Raw genomic sequence first — 20,535 nt, forward strand, 5'->3', positions numbered from 1 at the left:
TAGGAGGAGGGTGTGGGATGGGCCTTTTGACATTTACACGTCTAGTCGTTTTAATAGACTTGTTGCACTGTTCGGAGATCTTGACGCCTCCTTGTTAGATTGAGTGTAAGGTGGATGCGTGTTATGAGCTATTGACAATAGATTGGCTGAAATGAAATAATTATATGAACAAAGGTTTCAATTTACACTTATATTATGTAAAGATGGGGTTCGGAAGCTTGGGGTCAGTCTCACCGAGTCCCTTTATCATAGATAAGTAGATTTGGATGAATCTGTTAGTTTTTTATTGGGTGTTTTTTTCTTATTTTTTTCTGATAAACGTCCTTTCTTGGCAGAGATACCTTTCAATAATTTCTCTGAACATCACAATGGCTTCTAAATTAGATCAATGTCTCTGATGATTTGAGCACATTTGGTCAGTAATTTGTAATCACAATATGCACTAAGTGTACAAAACATTAGGAACATCTCCCTAATATTGAGTTGCACCCCATTTTTCCCTCAGGACAGACTCAATTTATCGGGTCATGGACTCTACAAGGTGTCGAAAGCGTTCCACAGGGATGCCGGCCCATGTTGACGCCAATACTTCCCACAGTTATGTCAAGTTTGCTGGATGTCCTTTAAGTAAAGGTAAATAAAACAAGTGGTGGACCATTCATGATGCACATGGAAATCTGTTGAGTGTGAAAAACCCAGCAGCGTTGCACTTCTTGACCCTCTCAAACCAGTGCACCTGGCACCTACTACCATACCCCATTCAAAGACACTTAAATATTTTGTCTTACCCATTCACTCTCTGAATGGCACACATACACAATCCATGTCTCAATTGTATCAAGGCTTAAAAATCCTCCTTTAACCTGTCTCCTCCCCTTCAACTACACTGACGTCAATATGGGATCATAGCTTTCACCTGGTCAATATATGTCATGTAAAAAGCAGGTGTTCCTAATGTTTTGTAAACTCAGTGTACATCAAACCTACACAGTAGGTGAAATAAAAATTGTACATGCATACATCAGTGAATGCCATCTTCTGTACTCTAGAAGTCCTTTATACCGCACCTGATTTGTGGCGGAATGAATCTTAGTAACAACCCCGGAGGTGATTTCAATATTTACTCTGCAGTCTACTCTGCATACATCTCATTTGGAAAACAGTTGACTCTTGGCCATTAGACAGAAATGAAAGCTGACCTTCAGGCTGGGCAGAGGCCACATTCATTACCAAGCCTCGTGTGTGCGTGTGTGTGTGTGTATGTGCATTTGTGTTTGTGTCGTTCTCATGCATATGGAACAGCAGAGAGGTGCCATTGCAAACGAGCGGGCCTTGGTGACATGATGTATACTGTTCGTCAATATGGTCCCAATGTCTTTTAAGATGCAAACGAGGCTTTAAATTATATGCACCTCCCTGTCAGTGGCTCAGTTGGTCTCACCATCTGCATATCAGCTGCTGGAGAGAGGAGTGTGTGCTTGTGTGTGTGCATTGGGGATTAGATTAGAGTTTATTAGTCACATGCACAGGGCACAGTGAAATTCTTAAGCTCCAACAGTGCCGTTCAAAAAGGGCAGGAAAAAACAATAATAATAATAAATATATTGACAACTGTAACAATGAGGGATGCACCGATACTAAATTTTTGTCCGATACCAATATCCGATATTTCCCTTACCAAAAAAAAACCTGATGCCGACACCCGATATTTAACATTTTAGCAGCCTTCTAAGCATTCTAGTACAGTTAAATAGTTTAAACCCACACACAAACACACACACACACACACCAAAAAGTTACTTTGTTGGCATTTACATATGTCCCCATTACCAATAAAACATGATCATAACCTATTAAATTCACTTACTTGCTGTGTTGTTTCGTTGTTCATTTGTTCAGTCTCAACCAGGATTTCATGATACATGTCAAGCACTGAAGTTTCAGCTCTGTCTGTCCGTGGCCTCTTCTTTGGTGCGCACTGTCACTGTGTCCGTTTCTATCTTGTCCAGCTGTGTCCAACATTTCACATAAACCCTATTTCTTGTCTGCATCGAAGTAGGGGTTATTGTACCAAGCATCGAGCATGGTGGCAACACAGTAAAGAGAGAATGCCACCGGATCACTTGTTCACAGCCTCTTGTAGAGTACTCTTGCAAGTTTTAACCCCACGGTCTGTGTCGGCAGTTTTGTTCAGCAGGAGTTTCAATGTCATGACAGAGGGTATCACTTCTGTGGTAGACACAGTTGATGAGCTTATTTCTCCAGTCAGTTGTTCGAATGGAGCTAGGAGTGTGTTCATGTTTCTAAGTTTCAAACATGTTCTCAAATGCCATTGAAATGGCAGCAGCGGTATGAGAACGAGCACATTCTTGAGCATGCAATACGGCTTTCCTCAGTACGAAATCCTCGTAGACCCACTGTGCTGTCAGACTCAGCATGCTCATGGGGCTGACATTGCTGGTCCAAATGTCAGTCATGGAGCTAATAGTAGTGACGCCCATAGCAAGTAGCTTGGCGTTAAGCAAGTAGCTTGGTTTGGATTTTGCCTTTGAGTTGTCTCAATAAAATGTTCTTACTCTTTCAAAGGACTGCTGGACTCGAACTTGTTTAGTTGTTGGAAGTGTACACTTAGTATTTTTCTGCTTTTGTTCTGTGTAGCACTGTATTTTTTGTGGCGTTATTATGTCGTCTACCTACAGTATGTTATATAGGTATGCACGGCAGCTTTGACATCGGTTTTGCACATTGGAGTTAAACTAGACATTAGGCATTTTTAGCTAATATCAGCCGATTCCTAAATGCTTACCGATATCTTGTGCTCCCTAGGGGGTTGAAGCGATTGGCCAGTCATACAGTTTTTGCCATGACGCTCCTATACTGCCTGCGCCTGAGTGATGGAAGCGTCGAGAACAGGCCGTAGCTCGGGTGGCTGAGGACCTGGATGATCTTCTTGGCCTTCCTGCGACACCTGGTGTTGTAGGTGTCCTGGAGGGTAAACAGTGTGCACCCAATGGTGCGTTCGGTTGATTGTGCTACCCTCTGTAGAGCCTTGCGGTCTGTGGTGGTAGAGTTGCAGTATCAGGCAATGATGCAGCCCAACGGTATGCTCTCAATGGTGCTCCTGTAGAACGTGGTGAGGGCCCTCGGGGACCTATCTGAATGGGGGTATGCCCAGCCTGGTTCCTCCTGAAGTCCATAATCAGCTCATTTGTTTTGCTGATGTTGAGGGAGAGGTTTTTTACCTTCCACCACGCCGTCCGAGTGCCTACCTCCTCTCTGTAGACCATCTCATCGCTGTTGGTAAACAGGTCTACTACTGTTGTGTCGTCAGCGAGCTTGGAGTTGGAACTTTGTGAGGACCTGAGTTTGGTGAGTGCACCAAGTCTGGAACCAACAGGAACAGCTTCGACCCCCTGCTCTGCTGCTCCACAGCAAACCCCCAAGCCATAAGATTGCTAATCAAATGGCTACCCGGACTACCTGCGTTGACCCTTTTCATAACTAAGTCATACATTACTTGTTAGATACTACTACAATGTTGGAGCTAGAAACACAAGCATTTCACTACACCAACTTTAACATCTGCAAATATGTGTGTGTGACCAACACATAAAATCAAATATGATTTGTCTTCACATACTGGACTCTACCCACACCCCAACACACACACGCATAACATGTGCACATGCATACTGATGCCACACACACACGCTGCTGCTACAAATCAGTCTATTATCTATCCTGTTGCCTAGTCATTTTACCCCTATCTATATGTACATAGCTACCTCAAACCCCTGCACATCAACTCAGTACATGTATTCCCTGTATATGCCCATGTTATTTACTATGTATTTATTCCTAGTCACTATTTCTATATAAACACCTGTATCTGTATTGTTGGAAAAGGACCCATAATTAGGCATTTCACTCTTTGTCTGCACTGTTAGTTTATGAAAAATGTGACAAATAAAATTGTATTTGATTGTATTTACATTCAAAACAATCACACGTATAACACATCATATATTTTGCATGATAAACTGCTGCAAAGCTATTTAATGTCAAAATATGTTATTTACCAGCCAGTGGAGATGGGCTGCGTGGAGTTACATTCTAACATACCATTTTTAGCAGCAGGAAAAAGCTACTCATAGGATATGGTGCTGTTATTCTGGGTTTGTGATATTTGTCTTCTAGTATCAGGAAGGGAATTAACAAACTTGTGCAGGAGATCGCATTGTGTCGAAAGTGTCACTTACCTGGTAGTGACTCTGGATCATTCGCTCTCAGGTCAAGCTACTGCAGCAAGAGTCCTCACCAAAAGTTTCAACAAGCTCAAGTTTTTATAGTGCAAAATTAAGGAGTTTGACACCAGGATCAAGAAATTGCTGGTGACAACATTAATATAATGCCACTTTGATTACGCCTCTTCATAAAGAAAATATGGTGGAAATTATACAACCATTATGTAGAAATGATGTTGAATATAATAATAAGCTACATTTATCCATCTGACACCATTATCATGTGAATGCCATAGCCCCATAATCGTATCCAGTGGCTATAGCCAAAGTAAGGAGCCTTGAGAAACCACTCGGGAATTCTATAAGTTGCACGTGTCTAGGTTTACCGTTATGCAATTAATAAGAGGCTAAGGGACAAGGAGCTAATATCTTGCCATCAATGTCCTAGCATTAAATGATTTGAGTTTGTGTTTTAGTTTATTAGTTAGTCAGACCAGGGTGTGACATGGGGTTATTATGTATTGTGTTTTCGTATTGGGGTTTGTAGTGTCTGGGATTGTAGCTGATTAGGGGTGTGTGTGTGTTAACCTCTTACACTTATGGTGGCGCTATTTCATTTTTGGAAGAAAAACGTTCCCGTTTTAAACAAGATATTTTGTCACAAAAAGATGCTCGACTATGCATATAATTGCTACTGTTCGAAAGAAAACACTCTGACGTGTCCAGAAATACAAATATCTTCTCTGTGCGTGCCCTTTAACGTGAGCTTCAGGCAAAACCAAGATGACTTGGCATCCAGGAAATGACAAGGATTTTTGAGGCTCTGTCTTTCATGATCTCCTTATATGGCTGTGAACGCAAGAGGAATGAGTCTGCCCTTTCTGTCGTTTCCCAAGGTGTCTGCAGCATTGTGACGTATTTGTAGGCAGATCGTTGGAAGATTGACCATAAGAGACCACATTTACCACGTGTCCGCCCGGTGTCCTGCGCCGAAATTGGTGCGCAAAAGTCACCTGCCAGTATTTTTCCATGGGGCAGAGAGAGAGAAGCAAGCTTCCAAGAACTGCATGTCAATGAAGAGATATGTGAAAAAACACCTTGAGGATTGATTCCAAACAACGTTTGCCATGTTTCGGTCGATATTATGTAGGCTTCACGTTCTGTTTGTTGTTTTCGTATTTCTTTAGTTATTCGTGTATAGTTCGTTCGTTTGTCTCACTAAATAAACATGAGTAACTTACACGCTGCATTTCGGTCCGACTCTCTTTCAACAAAAGAAGAACGCCGTTACAGAATCACCCACCAAACACGGACCGAGCAGCGTGTCAACAGGCAGGAGCAGCGCAAAGAGGAGCCGCGTATTAAGGATTCCTGGACATGGGAGGAAATCCTTGATGGAAGAGGACCCTGGGCTAAACCAGAGGAGTGTAGCCACCCAAAAGTGCAGCAGGCGAAGAGGAAACAGGAGCTAAACGACAGGCAACGACAGCTGGAGAATCAAAGGGAGGTGGAATTATTCAGAGAATGGACATGGGATATAACGACGTGGGAAGAAATAGACAGGTGGGCGGCCGACCCAGAGAGAGTGCCGGAGCCCGCCTGGGATTCGCTGGAGCAGTGCGAGGAGGGCTATAGAAGAATGGAGTTGAAAAGAAAGTCACGGCGGCGCAGAGCGAAACCCGAAAAGCAGCCCCCAAATTTTTTTGGGGGGGGCTATCAGGGAGTATGGCTGCGTCAGGTAGGAGACCTGCGCAATCTCCCTGTGCTTACCGGAGGGCTAGAGAGACCGGGCAGGCACCTTGTTATGCAGTGGTGCGCACGGTGTCCCCAGTGCGGGTGCATAGCCCGGTGCGGTATATTTCAGCTCCGCGTATCGGCCGGGCTAGATTGAGCGTCGAGCCAAATGCTATGAAGCCGGCTCTACGCATCCGGTCTCCAGTGCGTCTCCTTGGGGGGGTTTACATGGCACCAGCCTTTCGCTCGGTATCTCCGGTTCGCCTACATAGCCCAGTGCGGGCTATTTCTCCTCACAGCACTGGCAGGGCAACCGAGAGTATTCAACCAGGTAAGGTTGGGCAGGCTCGGTGCTCAAGAGCTCCAGTGCACCTGCACGGTCCGGTCTATCCAGAACATTTACATTTACATTTAAGTCATTTGGCAGACGCTCTTATCCAGAATTGGAGGAGAGAGAAATGAGGGAGTTGCTGTGTTGGTGATTTTTGCATGGAATTCGCACCTGGGTCAGCGCTCCATACTCGTCCTGAGGTGCGTGTTAGTCAGCTGGTGAAGTTGGTGCCAGCCTCACGCACCAGGCCTCCTGTGCACCTCCCTAGCCTTGCACGTCCTGAGCCAACACTGCTCTCAAGATCTCCAGTACGCCTTCACGGTCTAGCCCATCCTGTGCCACCTCCACACACCAGCCCTCCGGTGGCAGCTCCCCGCACCAGGCTTCCTGTGCGTGTCCTCGGCCAAATACCACCAGTGCCAGCACCACGCATCAGGCCTTCAGTGCGCCTCGCCTGTTCAGCGCAGCCAGCGCTTTCTCCCTCTCCTGCGCTGTCGGAGTCTCCCGTCTGTTCAGCGGTTCTAGAGCCTTCCTCCTCTACAGCGCTGCCGGAGCCTCCTGTCTGTATAGAGCAGCCTGAGCTGCCAGTCTACATGGAGCAGCCAGAGCTGTCAGTTTGTATAGAGCAGCCTGAGCTGCCAGTCTTCATTGAGCTGCCAGAGCTGTCAGTTTGCATAGAGCAGCCTGAGCTGCTAGTCTGCATGGAGCAGCTAGTCTGCATGGAGCAGCCAGAGCTGCCAGTCTGCAAAGAGCTGCCAGTCTGCATGGAGTTGCAAGTCTGCATGGAGTTGCAAGTCTGCATGGAGCTGCCAGTCTGCATGAAGCAGCCAGAGCTGCTAGTCTGCATGGAGCAGCTAGAGCTGCCAGTCTGCAAGGAGCTGCCAGTCTCCATGAAGCCGCCAGTCAGCATGGAGCAGCCAGAGCCGTCAGTCAGCATGAAGCAGCCAGATCTGCCAGTCAGTCAGACTCTTCCAGATCTGCCAGTCAGCCAGACTCTTCCAGATCTGCCAGTCAGCCAGACTCTTCCAGATCTGCCAGTCAGCCAGACTCTTCCAGATCTGCCAGTCAGCCAGACTCTTCCAGATCCGCCAGACAGCCAGACTCTTCCAGATCTGCCAGTCAGCCAGACTCTTCCAGTCAGCCAGACTCTTCCAGATCTGCCAGTCAACCAGACTCTTCCAGATCTGCCAGTCAACCAGACTCTTCCAGATCTGCCAGTCAGCAAGACTCTTCCAGATCTGCCAGTCAACCAGACTCTTCCAGATCTGCCAGTCAACCAGACTCTTCCAGATCTGCCAGTCAACCAGACTCTTCCAGATCTGTCAGTCAACCAGACTCTTCCAGATCTGCCAGTCAGCCAGGATCTGCCAGTCGGCCAGGATTTACCAGTCAGCCAGGATCCGCCAGTCAGCCAGGATCTGCCAGATCTGCTAGTCAGCCAGGATCCGCCAGTCAGCCAGGATCCGCCAGTCAGCCAGGATCCGCCAGTCGGCCAAGATCCGACAGTCGGCCAGGATCCGCCAGTCGGCCAGGATCCGCCAGTCGGCCAAGATCCGACAGTCGGCCAGGATCCGACAGTCGGCCAGGATCTGCCAGTCGGCCACGATCCGCCAGTCAGCCAGGATCTGCCGGATTCAACTGCCTGGCTGGGCTTCATCTCAGTACTGGGCTTTTTCTCAGTACTGGGCTGCCTCTCAGTGGTGGGCTGCCTCTCAGTGCTGAGCTGCCCCTCAGTCCCGAGCTGCCCATCAGTCCCGAGCTGCCCCTCAGTCCCGAGTTGCCCCTCAGTCCCGAGTTGCCTCAGTCCCGAGCTGCCCCTCAGTCACGAGCTGCTCCTCTGTTATGTAGGGTTCTGGGTGAGGACTATTCGGCCATGGTCGGCGTTTAGGGTGGATTATCCATGGACGCGAAGGGGAGGAACAATGACATTTATGAAGTGGGGTCCACGTCCGGAGCCCGAACCGCCACCATGGACAGACGCCCACCCGGACCCTCCCTATGGTTTTGAGGTGCGTTCGGGAGTCCGCACCTTAGGGGGGGGGTTCTGTCACGCCTTGGTCTTAGTATTTTGTGTTTTAGTTTATTAGTTAGTCAGACCAGGGTGTGACATGGGGTTATTATGTATTGTGTTTTCGTATTGGGGTTTGTAGTGTCTGGGATTGTAGCTGATTAGGGGTGTGTGTGTGTTAAATAGGTTGGCTGCCTGAGGCGGTTCTCAATCAGAGTCAGGTGATTCTCGTTGTCGCTGATTGGGAACCGTATTTAGGTAGCCTGGTTTCGCTTTGTATTTCGTGGGTGATTGTTCCTGTCTCTGTGTAGTGTGCACCAGTCAGGCTGTATTAGGTTTCACGTTCTGTTTGTTGTTTTCGTATTTATTTAGTTATTCGTGTATAGTTCGTTCGTTTGTCTCACTAAATAAACATGAGTAACTTACACGCTGCATTTCGGTCCGACTCTCTTTCAACAAAAGAAGAACGCCGTTACAACAGGCTTCCTTCTCTTCACTCTGTCAATTAAGTTAGTATTTTGGAGTAACTACAATGTTGTTGATCCTGTAATTTGGTGGAAATTATACAACCATTATGTAGAAATGATGTTGAATATAATAATAAGCTACATTTATCCATCTGACACCATTATCATGTGAATGCCATAGCCCCATAATCGTATCCAGTGGCTATAGCCAAAGTAAGGAGGCTTGAGAAACCACTCGGAATTCTATAAGTTGCACGTGTCTAGGTTTACCGTTATGCAATTAATAAGAGGCTATGGGACAAGGAGCTAATATCTTGCCATCAATGTCCTAGCATTAAATGATTGAGTTCACCTTAGCTCAGAGTTGCACAGTTAGAAGCTAAACACATACTATGTGTATAGTGTTCAAATAGACCTACTAAATTATAAACGTATAGTCAATCAAATAATTACTCTGTAAAACAAGGAATGCATACTCAATTCAACGAATCAAGGAAGAGTTAATACTCAAACTATTAAAGTGTACATGAAACACATGACACATTACAGACTACTCAGAGTAAATGACTAAATGATTGACTGGTAAATGATCACCAATAGGCTAAAACTTAATGTGGATACACATGTTTTCAGTTCAGAATATTCGCTAAGAGAAAAAATTAAGAGAAGTGCTTAATAACAACTTATCTAAATATGAACAAATTCAATGTCCTTTTAACTAAATTCAATCAGAAACTCACGCCCAACCTGAATTAGCATTTACAGTATTTGCACTTTGCTAGTAAACACAATAGACAGGAAAACACACCCAGATTGTAATCTAATCAACTCCATTTAAATGATAGGAGGGCACCCCTGTGTCACTCCTCTTTGATCTATCCACCATCCAACAAACAAAATAAGTTTCCCTGTAACAATAAATCCATAGCACTTACAGTACAATAAAACATATTAACATTCATAGTTTATTATGAATTCTAAAACATTTAATCTGTCTTCACATGAAGTTGTCCATACTCTGGGCGGCAGGTAGCCTAGTGGTTAGAGCGTTGGGCCAGTAACCGAATGGTTGCTGTATTGAATCCCTGAGCTGACAAGGTAAAAATCTGTTGTTCTGCCTCTGAGCCAGGTAGTTAACCCACTGTTACCCAGGCGCCGAAGTCATAGATGTTGGTTAAAGGCAGCCTCCTGCACCTCTCTGATTCAAAGGGGTTGGGTTAAATGCGGAAGACACATTTCAGTTGAAGGCATACAGTTGTACAACTGACTAGATATCTCCCCTTTCCCTCTGAGGGTTCTGTGGGAACATACCTCCTTGTAGAAAACCACAGATAAAGTTGTGTTTAATCCCACCCAAACAATGTCATAAATCATGATTGAGTCATCACGCTGGGCCTCAGTGACTTCATTGACTGCCAGTATCACCTTCTCTCATTTTTCCACTACAATCAATCCTCCGTTTTCTCCTATTACAGCCATTCAACTTAACTGTTTTAAAGTCACTATTGACCTCATGGTGAAATCTCTGAGCAGTCTACTTCCTCTCCGGCAACTGAGTTAGGAAGGACGCCTGTATCTTTGTAGTGACTGGGTGAATTGATACACCATCCAAAGTGTGATTAATAACTTCACCATGGTCAAAGGGATATTTAGTGTCTTCCTTTTTTTTACCCATCTATCAATAGGTGCCCTTCTTTGTGAGGCATTGGAAAACCTCCCTGGTCTTTGTGGTTGAATCTCTGTTTGAAATTCATAGCTTGACTGAGGGACCTTACAGATAATTGTATGTGTGGGGTACAGAGATGAGGTCGTCATTCAAAATCATGTTTAACACTGTTATTGCAAACAAAGTCCACGCAACTTACTATGCGACTTGTGACACATATTTTTACTCCTGAACTTGTTTAGGATAAATATTTATTAGGGGTTAAATATGTATTGACTCAAGACATTTCAGCTTTTCATTTTAAATTAATTTGTAAAAATGTAAAAAAAACATAATTCCACTTTGACGTTATGGGATGTTATGTGTGACATATGATGACATAGAATCGCAATTGAATACATTTTAGCAAGGGAGTTCAGGGCAGCTGAATTATGCGCAGCATAGGGTGGAGTACAATTGGCGCACAATTGGCCCAGCATCGTCCGGGTTTGGCATTGTAAATAAGAATTTGTTCTTAACTGACTTGTCTAGTTAAATAAAGGTTAAAAAAACTGGAATGTGTCCAGTAGAACAAGTAGCACAGCTGAAACTTAACAGTTGCCAACAACATACAACGTACTGTCCCTGGGTACTTGAACACAAATCTTTACAGGTTGAGAGCTTCAAGTTACTTGGTTTTCACAAAAACCAACAAACTAACATGGTCCAAGCACGCCAAGACAGTCGTGAAGAGGGCATGACTAAACCTAGTCCTCCTCAGGAGACTGAAAAGATTTGGCATGGGTCCTCAGATCGTCAAAAGTTTCTACAGCTGCACCATCAAGAGCATCTGATTGGCAACTGCTCAGCATCTGACCGTAAGGCGCTGCAGAGGGTAGTGCGTACGGCCCAGCACATCACTGGGGCCAAGCTTTCTGCCATCCAGGACCTCTATACCAGGCGGTGTCAGAGGAAGGCCCTAAACATTGTCAAAGATTCCAGCCACCCTAGTCATAGACTGTTCTCTCTGCTACCACATGGCAAGTGGTACCGGAGCGCCAAGTCTAGATCCAAGAGGCTTCTAAACAGCTTCAACCCCCAAGCCATAAGACTCCTGAACATCTAATCAAATGGCTTCCCAGACTATTTGCAATGCCTCCTCCCTTTTACACTGCTGCTACTCTCTGTTGTTCTCGTCTATGCAAATTCACTTTAATAACTCTACCTACATGTACATATTACCTCAACTACCTCGACTAACCGGTGCCCCCACACATTGACTCTGTACCGTTACCCCCCTGTATATAGTCTCGCTATTGTTATTTTACTGCTGCTCTTTAATTACTTGTTACTTTTTATTCCTTATTCTTATTACTATTTTTTTTAACTGCATTGTTGGTTAGGGGCTCATAAGTAAGCATTTCACTGTATGGTCACCACCTGTTGTATTCAGCATTTCACTGTATGGTCTACACCTGTTGTATTCAGCATTTCACTGTATGGTCTACACCTGTTGTATTCAGCATTTCACTGTATGGTCTACACCTGTTGTATTCAGCATTTCACTGTATGGTCTACACCTGTTGTATTCGGCGCATTTGACTACTACAATTTCATTTGATTTGATACATGGTCCAGCATAGCCACAATACAAGAGCCTGTCAACAATTGCAAGGTGTTTAGAGGACCACATTGGAAATTAGTGTTTTAACCCTTTTTATATGTCATCCTCTGGGTTTCTTGTCCTCTTAAATAATGTTTTTAACTGTACAACTTGTGTATAAAACCCTTAGAGTGCTCTTGGACATTTTCTCTCAGCCCTTTCTAACTCACAAACTCTGGGAAACCTCTTCTCTCTGCAGAGAGCAGAGGTACTGGGGAATGGGTTTTCCATTGTTTACAGACACTCATCCCCCAAGTTTCACACCCCTGCTTCTGGAAAACTCCATTGCTAGGGGCAACTCTCCCCTGGCCTGTCAGCCAATCATTGCCCTAGCAAGAGGCAGGAGATCCTCCCACACAATCTCCAAACTCTTCAGTTACATTTTGGAGCCCGTGTTGAGCACAGACTCTGTATACCCCTGGCTACACACCAACTCATCAGCTGTACTTTTCTTCCTGGACAATCCTCCACCCTGGACCTCCTAACTGTGTTACTGTGTCACTATGGACTCATAACAGGTTAGGATTCAGTTTGTATATATTAATTGTTCCGTATGTTATAAGCCCTTACAACTATGTAACTGTATGCTTATACATGCCTTATCCAGTCTTTATATGCAAGTAATTCATACATGGGTACTAGCCAAACTGAATATCCTGTTTATTTAGCCACTTGGCATAGTTCTGGGCACAGTACATTTTCTAGGCCATGAAGAGTAGTCCTTCCATTGTTCGAAAGTGTAACCCAAGATGGCTACCGGGTGGTCACTGTTACGCATCCAGTATGGCCGATCGGTGATGTCATCACACCCGGTCACTTCCTCATACAGCCCTAGCCTCTACCAAGATGGCTGTCTGTTTACCTATTAGCATTGTTAGCCCATAGCATTCTACCTCAAGCCGCTATCTTCTGATACCCTGTATAGTTTGTTATAACGGCCTATAGCCTGAGGCATACTAGCCTGTACCCTAGCCTAGTGTGCTAGCCTACAGTTATTGCCTATGCTTACTATTTTATGCTATTTCCTAATGCTTTGGACTTTTAGCACACACTGTTCTTACTGTATAGCTTACTGTGTTAAGCTACGACAAGGTACTGCTAATGTGTATATTGTATACTATTCTAGCTCACTGCTAATGTACATAGTGTGTTTATGTATATATTGTGTCCTATGTCATGCTCACTAGTCCAGTGCTATTAGCCGCTACATGCTAATCCCTAGTCATTACATTGTGTACATTACAGCTATTATTGTTACATAGCAGTGCTATTACTCATAGCATATCTTACATGCTACATTGTTATTAGCCTGCCACCAAAACCGATGCCACGACGGACAACCCTTCACACTACCAGGTCAGTGCTGGAACTAATCCTGCCTCCACGTCTCCTGCCGCCAGTCCTTTCAATGAGCCGCACCCAGTTCCGTCTAATGTGCTTTAGTCAGCCAACCCAATGACATAAGTGCAGCCAGACCAGCAAGTGCCCAAGCCTGCTCAACAATGGCTGCCCAGGCCCAAGTCGTCCCAACAGCCAGCCAAGCACCATCCTGCACTCCAGCCGGTGCCACTACATGCATCATCTGAACCAGACAAGCCTTTGCCAGTATTGCATTCTGCCCTGTGACCAACAGAGCTCCAGCGAGCCGAGATGTCACCAGACACTGGGCGAAAAGGGTCAACATCAGGGGATATCTTTATTTATATACAGTACCTGTCAAAAAGGTGGACACACCTACTCATTCCAGGGTTCTTCTTTAGTTTTACTATTTTCTACGTTGTAGTGGTCCTGATGTGCACTACCGTCCTGGAGGACCAGTCCGGCCCTATCCTGGACCCACTAGCCAACTCAGCTCCAGTCCTGGGTCCAACACAGGCCCAAAACCATCGGCTGAAGAGCTGGGTCCACGGCCCTCATCGGCCCATAAGGACAGACTACTGCCGTCGCCCAACCTAGCTCCAGCCACGGGTCCAGTGCCTGTCCCTATCCTCGGCTTATCAGCTGACCCAGCACCAGTCCTGGGTCCACTGCCCAGACCATATCTGGGCCTGCCTCTGCCTCCGGACCGCTATGCCTATCCAGCCCCTGTAGGAGAGCCTCCACCTGAGAAGTGCTCTCTCCCCTTTCCAACCAGGGATGCCTGGCCAAATTCCGTGTGACGGCCTCCTCCAACAACCTGGACACCTACAGCGGCACAGGCACAGACCGCTCTGACTCCTGCTGCACAGACTTAAATCAGACACTATGGACAGACTTAAATCAAAGGCACCTCTTCCCCCACTGCCCACTCCACACATGCCACTGAAGGGGTGGTGACATAATGAGGCAGGATTTCTACAGTCTTGGTGCCTTTCAAACGCCATTGGACTTTACGTGGCAACTACAGAGGACACACGTCCACGAGTGTTAGAATTTGAGGTGAAAATATACCTTATACAGTGCCTTGCGAAAGTATTCGGCCCCCTTGAACTTTGCAACCTTTTGCCACATTTAGGCTTCAAACATAAAGATATAAAACTGTATTTTTTTGTGAAGAATCAACAAGTGGGACACAATCATGAAGTGGAACGACATTTATTGGATATTTTAAACTTTTTTAACAAATCAAAAACTGAAAAATTGGGCGTGCAAAATTATTCAGCCCCCTTAAGTTAATACGTTAGCGCCACCTTTTGCTGCGATTACAGCTGTAAGTCGCTTGGGGTATGTCTCTATCAGTTTTGCACATCGAGAGACTGAAATTTTTTCCCATTCCTCCTTGCAAAACAGTTCGAGCTCAGTGAGGTTGGATGGAGAGCATTTGTGAACAGCAGTTTTCAGTTCTTTCCACAGATTATCGATTGGATTCAGGTCTGGACTTTGACTTGGCCATTCTAACACCTGGATATGTTTATTTTTTAACCATTCCATTGTAGATTTTGCTTTATGTTTTGGATCATTGTCTTGTTGGAAGACAAATCTCCTTCCCAGTCTCAGGTCTTTTGCAGACTCCATCAGGTTTTCTTCCAGAATGGTCCTGTATTTGGCTCCATCCATCTTCCCATCAATTTTAACCATATTCCCTGTCCCTGCTGAAGAAAAGCAGGCCCAAACCATGATGCTGCCACCAACATGTTTGACAGTGGGTATGGTGTGTTCAGGGTGATGAGCTGTGTTGCTTTTACGCCAAACATAACGTTTTGCATTGTTGCCAAAAAGTTCAATTTTGGTTTCATCTGACCAGAGCACCTTCTTCCACATGTTTGGTGTGTCTCCCAGGTGGCTTGTGGCAAACTTTAAATGACACTTTTTATGGATGGCTTTCTTCTTGCCACTCTTCCATAAAGGCCAGATTTGTGCAATATACGACTGATTGTTGTCCTATGGACAGAGTCTCCCACCTCAGCTTTAGTTATCTGCAGTTCATCCAGAGTGATCATGGGCCTCTTGGCTGCATCTCTGATCAGTCTTCTCCTTGTATGAGCTGAAAGTTTAGAGGGACGGCCAGGTCTTGGTAGATTTGCAGTGGTCTGATACTCCTTCCATTTCAATATTATCGCTTGCACAGTGCTCCTTGGGATGTTTAAAGCTTGGGAAATCTTTTTGTATCCAAATCCGGCTTTAAACTTCTTCACAACAGTTTCTCGGACCTGCCTGGTGTGTTCCTTGTTCTTCATGATGCTCTCTGCGCTTTTAACGGACCTCTGAGACTATCACAGTGCAGGTGCATTTATACGGAGACTTGATTACACACAGGTGGATTGTATTTATCATCATTAGTCATTTAGGTCAACATTGGATCATTCAGAGATCCTCACTGAACTTCTGGAGAGAGTTTGCTGCACTGAAAGTAAAGGGGCTGAATAATTTTGCACGCCCAATTTTTCAGTTTTTGATTTGTTAAAAGTTTGAAATATCCAATAAATGTCATCCACTTCATGATTGTGTCCCACTTGTTGTTGATTCTTCACAAAAAAATACAGTTTTATATCTTTATGTTTGAAGCCTGAAATGTGGCAAAAGGTCGCAAAGTTCAAGGGGGCCGAATACTTTCGCAAGGCACTGTACATTTTGTGGCGGCTGTATGAAATCCTGTCTAAATCCCTCTCTCTGTCCCTGGTACGAGACAAGCTTTACGACTCTCCAGCCCCAGAAGAGGCTACCATCCACTGGTCATTCACACTTCTGGCCCTGGTCACTATTGCTAGGGGTTGTTGCCAGGGGTCTTTCTGGAACACTCCCAGTGACCTCTGATTGGGACACTTGACCGCCCATCACCACCTTTGGCCCTGCCCATCTGCATCTCCTCGGGGCATCTGTCCAGTAGACATGTGGATAAGATCTTTCTCAGTATCAAGCAAGCAGTGGTAAAGTGAGGAGATCTCTCATAAACCTCTGCCCTGCACTTCACACAGCTGGACCACTCACCAATAGACCCTTCTCTCCTCCAGTAAATATAATTTCTTGGTCAAGGTGTACTGTCTGATATGCTGTTATGTGTACTTTTAAAGATGCAGTCTGGGATCTTAAGCGCAACAAATTCATAACATGCTGTACGAATTGGATTCGTAGCATTTCATATAAATTGCAAATTATATACAGTTGAAGTCGTAAGTTTACATACACCTTAGCCAAATACATTTAAACTCAGTTATTCGCAATTCCTGACATTTAATCCTTGTAAAAATTCCCTGTTTTAAAGTCAGTTAGGATCACCACTTTATTTTAAAAATGTGAAATGTAAGAATAATAGTAGAGAGAAGGATTTATTTAAGCTTTTATTTCTTTCATCACATTCCCAGTGGGTCAGAAGTTTACATACACTCAATTAGTATTTGGTAGCATTGCCTTTAAATTGTTTAACTTGGGTCAAACGTTTCGCGTAGCCTGCCACAAGCTTCCCACAATAAGTTGGGTGAATTTTGGCCCATTCGTCCTGACAGAGCTGGTGTAACTGAGTCAGGTTTGTAGACCTCCCTTGCTCGCATATGCTTTTTCAGTTCTGCCCACACATTTTCTTTGGGATTGAGGTCAGGGCTTTGTGATGGCTGATCCAATACCTTGACTTTGTTGTCCTTAAGCCATTTTGCCACAACTTTGGAAGTATGCTTGGGGTCATTGTCCATTTGGAAGACCCATTTGAGACCAAGCTTTAACTTTCTGACTGATGTCTTGGGATGTTGCTTCAATATATACAGTGGGGCAAAAAGTATTTAGTCAGCCACCAATTGTGCAAGTTCTCCCACTTAAAAAGATGAGAGAGGCCTGTAGTTTTCATCATAGGTACACTTCAACTATGACAGACAAAATGAGAAAAAAAATTCCAGAAAATCACATTGTAGGATTTTCTGTACTTTTTTGTGTGTATTACACTATTTTCAACCCCAAGGCATTTTGTGTGTATTACACAATTTTCTTTCTTCATAACGCATAGGCTAGCTTGGTGGCTGACATTAGCTAGGCTAAGGGTTAAGGTTAGTGGTTAGGTTTAGGGGTTAAGGTTAGGGTTATTTAACATGCTAGTTAAGTAGATAAAGGGTTAGGTTTAGGAGTTAGGTTAAAGGGTTAGGGTCAGGGAAAGGGTTAGCTGACATGCTAAGTAGAAAAGAGTTGCAAGGCAGCTAATTAGTGAAAAAGTTATCCATAATGAGATTCACACAACCTTTGGGTTGCTAGACGTTCACATCCACCCACCCATCCTCCCTGACCAACCTCCCACTTATTGTTTATGTATTAAGTAACGTACTGTCTTTAAATGTGATTGAAATGCACTGTATACAAAATTGTGTACTGCACAAGAAAAAATTTACTATTTTGTGTGCATGTCACAAATTTCCAATAAGCAATTTGTGTCTATTCCACAATAATCTGTGATACTGATTTGGTGAATGATAATGGCAATGACAAATAATCAACATTATAAAATGAATAGATTTGGTAGATAGATGTTCATTCTAATGACCTCCCCACAATATACACTGAACAAAAATATAAACGCAACATGTAAAGTGTTGGTCCCATGTTTCATGAACAGAAATTAAACATCCCTGATATTTTTGGTTGAAACTCACAAAATGATTATTTCTGTTATTTCTGGACTAATTTGTTTACCTCTCTGTTAGTGAGAATTTCTCATTTTCCAAGATAATCCATCCACTTGACAGGTGTGGCATATCAACAAGCTGATTATATAGGTGCACCTTGTTCTGGGACAGTAATAGGCCACTCTAAAATGTGCAGGTTTGTCTCACAACACAATACCATAGATGTCTGAAGTTTCAGGGAGTGTGCAATTGATATGCTGACTACTGTAATGTCCACCTGAGCTGTAGCCAGAGAATTGAATGTTTGTTTCTCTACCATAAGCTGCCTCCAACGTCGTCTTAGAGAATTTGGCAGTACTTCTTCACCGGTGGGTTGTACATACCCACAGCTGATGACACTGTGGGTTTGTACAACAGAAGAATTTCTGCACAAACTGTCAGAAACCGTCTCAGGGAGAATGCAGTTCGGCGTCGTAATGGCTTCAGTGGGTAAATGCTCACTTTCAATGGCCACCGCCACGCTGGAGAAGTGTGCTCTTCACATATTTCAATTGTACCGGGTAGATGGCAGACAGCGTGTATGGCATTGTGTGGGCGGGCGGTTTGCTGATGTCAACATTGTGAACATGGTGGTGGTGGGGTTATGATATGGGCAGGCATTAAAATTACATTTATCTATGGTTGAATGCACAGAGATACCGTGACGAGATCCTCAGGCCCACTGTCGTGCCATTCATCCGCTGGCCATGTTTCAGCATGATAATGCATGGCCTGATGTCGCAAGGACCTGTACACAATTCCTGGAAGCTGAAAAAAATGCAGATCCTCGTTTAAATACCCCTGTTCGAGAGGCCTACTGTTCACACATGAACGTAGTCACCTAGCATGCTAAAGCTATGCCCAGCCGCTAATTGTATACTGCATATATAACTGTGCTCTGTAGCCTAGCGTGCCATCTGCTGTTGTACATATTACTGTGTGCTATGTTAGCCATATTTGCCATATGTGCTAATGTTAGAATGTCAGTTGTGCTCCTACATGCTGTGCAGTGTATTACACGCGCCAGCCCATGGACTAGCTAGCGTGCTAGCTCATTGCTTTGTATATATTGTTCCCTTTGGATGCTATGCTCGTTGATTAGCCCATGATACAAGTTGCTGTATGATGCCTTGATGTAACATTGCCTATTGCCATAGCACATTGTGACTGCATAATTATCTGGTATGCTATTGCTATCATGTACATTCTCTATTGTCATTATACAGTCACTAGCCTGTTATTACCACAATGTAAATACATTCTCTGTATTTCTCTCTCTTGTAGAAACCACGACCACTAATTCCCTCCTCTGTAAAGTTGTGCATGTGTGCCTTCCTTGGGTGTGGAGTAAAGTGTGAATTGTATCCTTGTCTCCTGCTAGTCATTATCAGTCATTTTTTCGGGACTCTGGGACAGTTGTACCTATGCTAACCTATTTCGGAGCCCACCGACCACAGGTGGCTCCCTTCTTTTTTTGGCCTTCAGAAAAGCCATATACACTGATAGTACAAAACATTAGCAACACCTTCCTAATATTGAGTTGCACCCCCTTTTGCACTCAGAACAGCGCATGTGCACGTGAATGTGTATACAGGTCCTCACTCACACACAGACATGCATGCAGATACCAATGCAGGTATGAATACATATGCAGATGCACACCAGCACAGTGACACACACACACACACACACACAGAGAGAGAGAGAGAGAGAGAGAGAGAGAGAGAGAGAGAGAGAGAGAGAGAGAGAGAGAGAGAGAGAGAGAGAGAGAGAGAGAGTGAGAGAGAGAGAGAGAGAGAGAGAGAGAGAGAGAGAGAGAGAGAGAGAGAGAGAGAGAGAGAGAGAGAGAGAGAGAGAGAGAGAGAGAGAGAGAGAGAGAGAGAGAGAGAGAGAGAGAGAGAGAGAGAGAGAGAGAGAGAGAGCCAGAGAGAGAGAGAGAGAGAGAGAGAGAGAGAGAGAGAGAGAGAGAGAGAGAGAGAGAGGCTGGCTTAAGCAAGGTGAGTATCAGAGTGTGAAGATCTCATCTACATTGAACCACACCTGTACATTTGTATAGCTGAATGACACTTTTTCCATTTATTTTACCCTAAATAAAATGTATCTATCAATCAATGTTTTATTCAATGTTCTTGATGTATACACTGTACATATTCAGTATGTGATACACTGTATGTATTCATTGGGCCTCAGACACGCTAGCTTGTCCACTGAGTGTACAAAATATTAGGAATAACTTACTAATATTGAGTTGCACCCCCTTTTGCACTCAGAACAGCCTCAATTTGCCAGGGTATGGACTCTACAAGGTGTCGAAGTCGTTCCACAGTGATGCTTGCCCATGTTGACTCCAATGCTTTCTACAGTTGTGTCAAGTTGCCTGG

At 44.5% G+C, this 20,535-nt stretch overlaps 1 protein-coding gene across 2 annotated transcripts in view; it reads left to right on the top strand.

Annotated features, from left to right (window-relative positions):
- Window positions 1-20,535, top strand: part of LOC135519940 (dachshund homolog 1-like) — a 273,557-nt gene that overhangs the window by 167,828 nt on the left and 85,194 nt on the right. The window lies entirely within an intron of this gene.

The sequence above is a fragment of the Oncorhynchus masou genome, chromosome 29 (genome assembly GCF_036934945.1).
Source record: "Oncorhynchus masou masou isolate Uvic2021 chromosome 29, UVic_Omas_1.1, whole genome shotgun sequence".
Taxonomy (NCBI): Eukaryota; Metazoa; Chordata; class Actinopteri; order Salmoniformes; family Salmonidae; genus Oncorhynchus; species Oncorhynchus masou.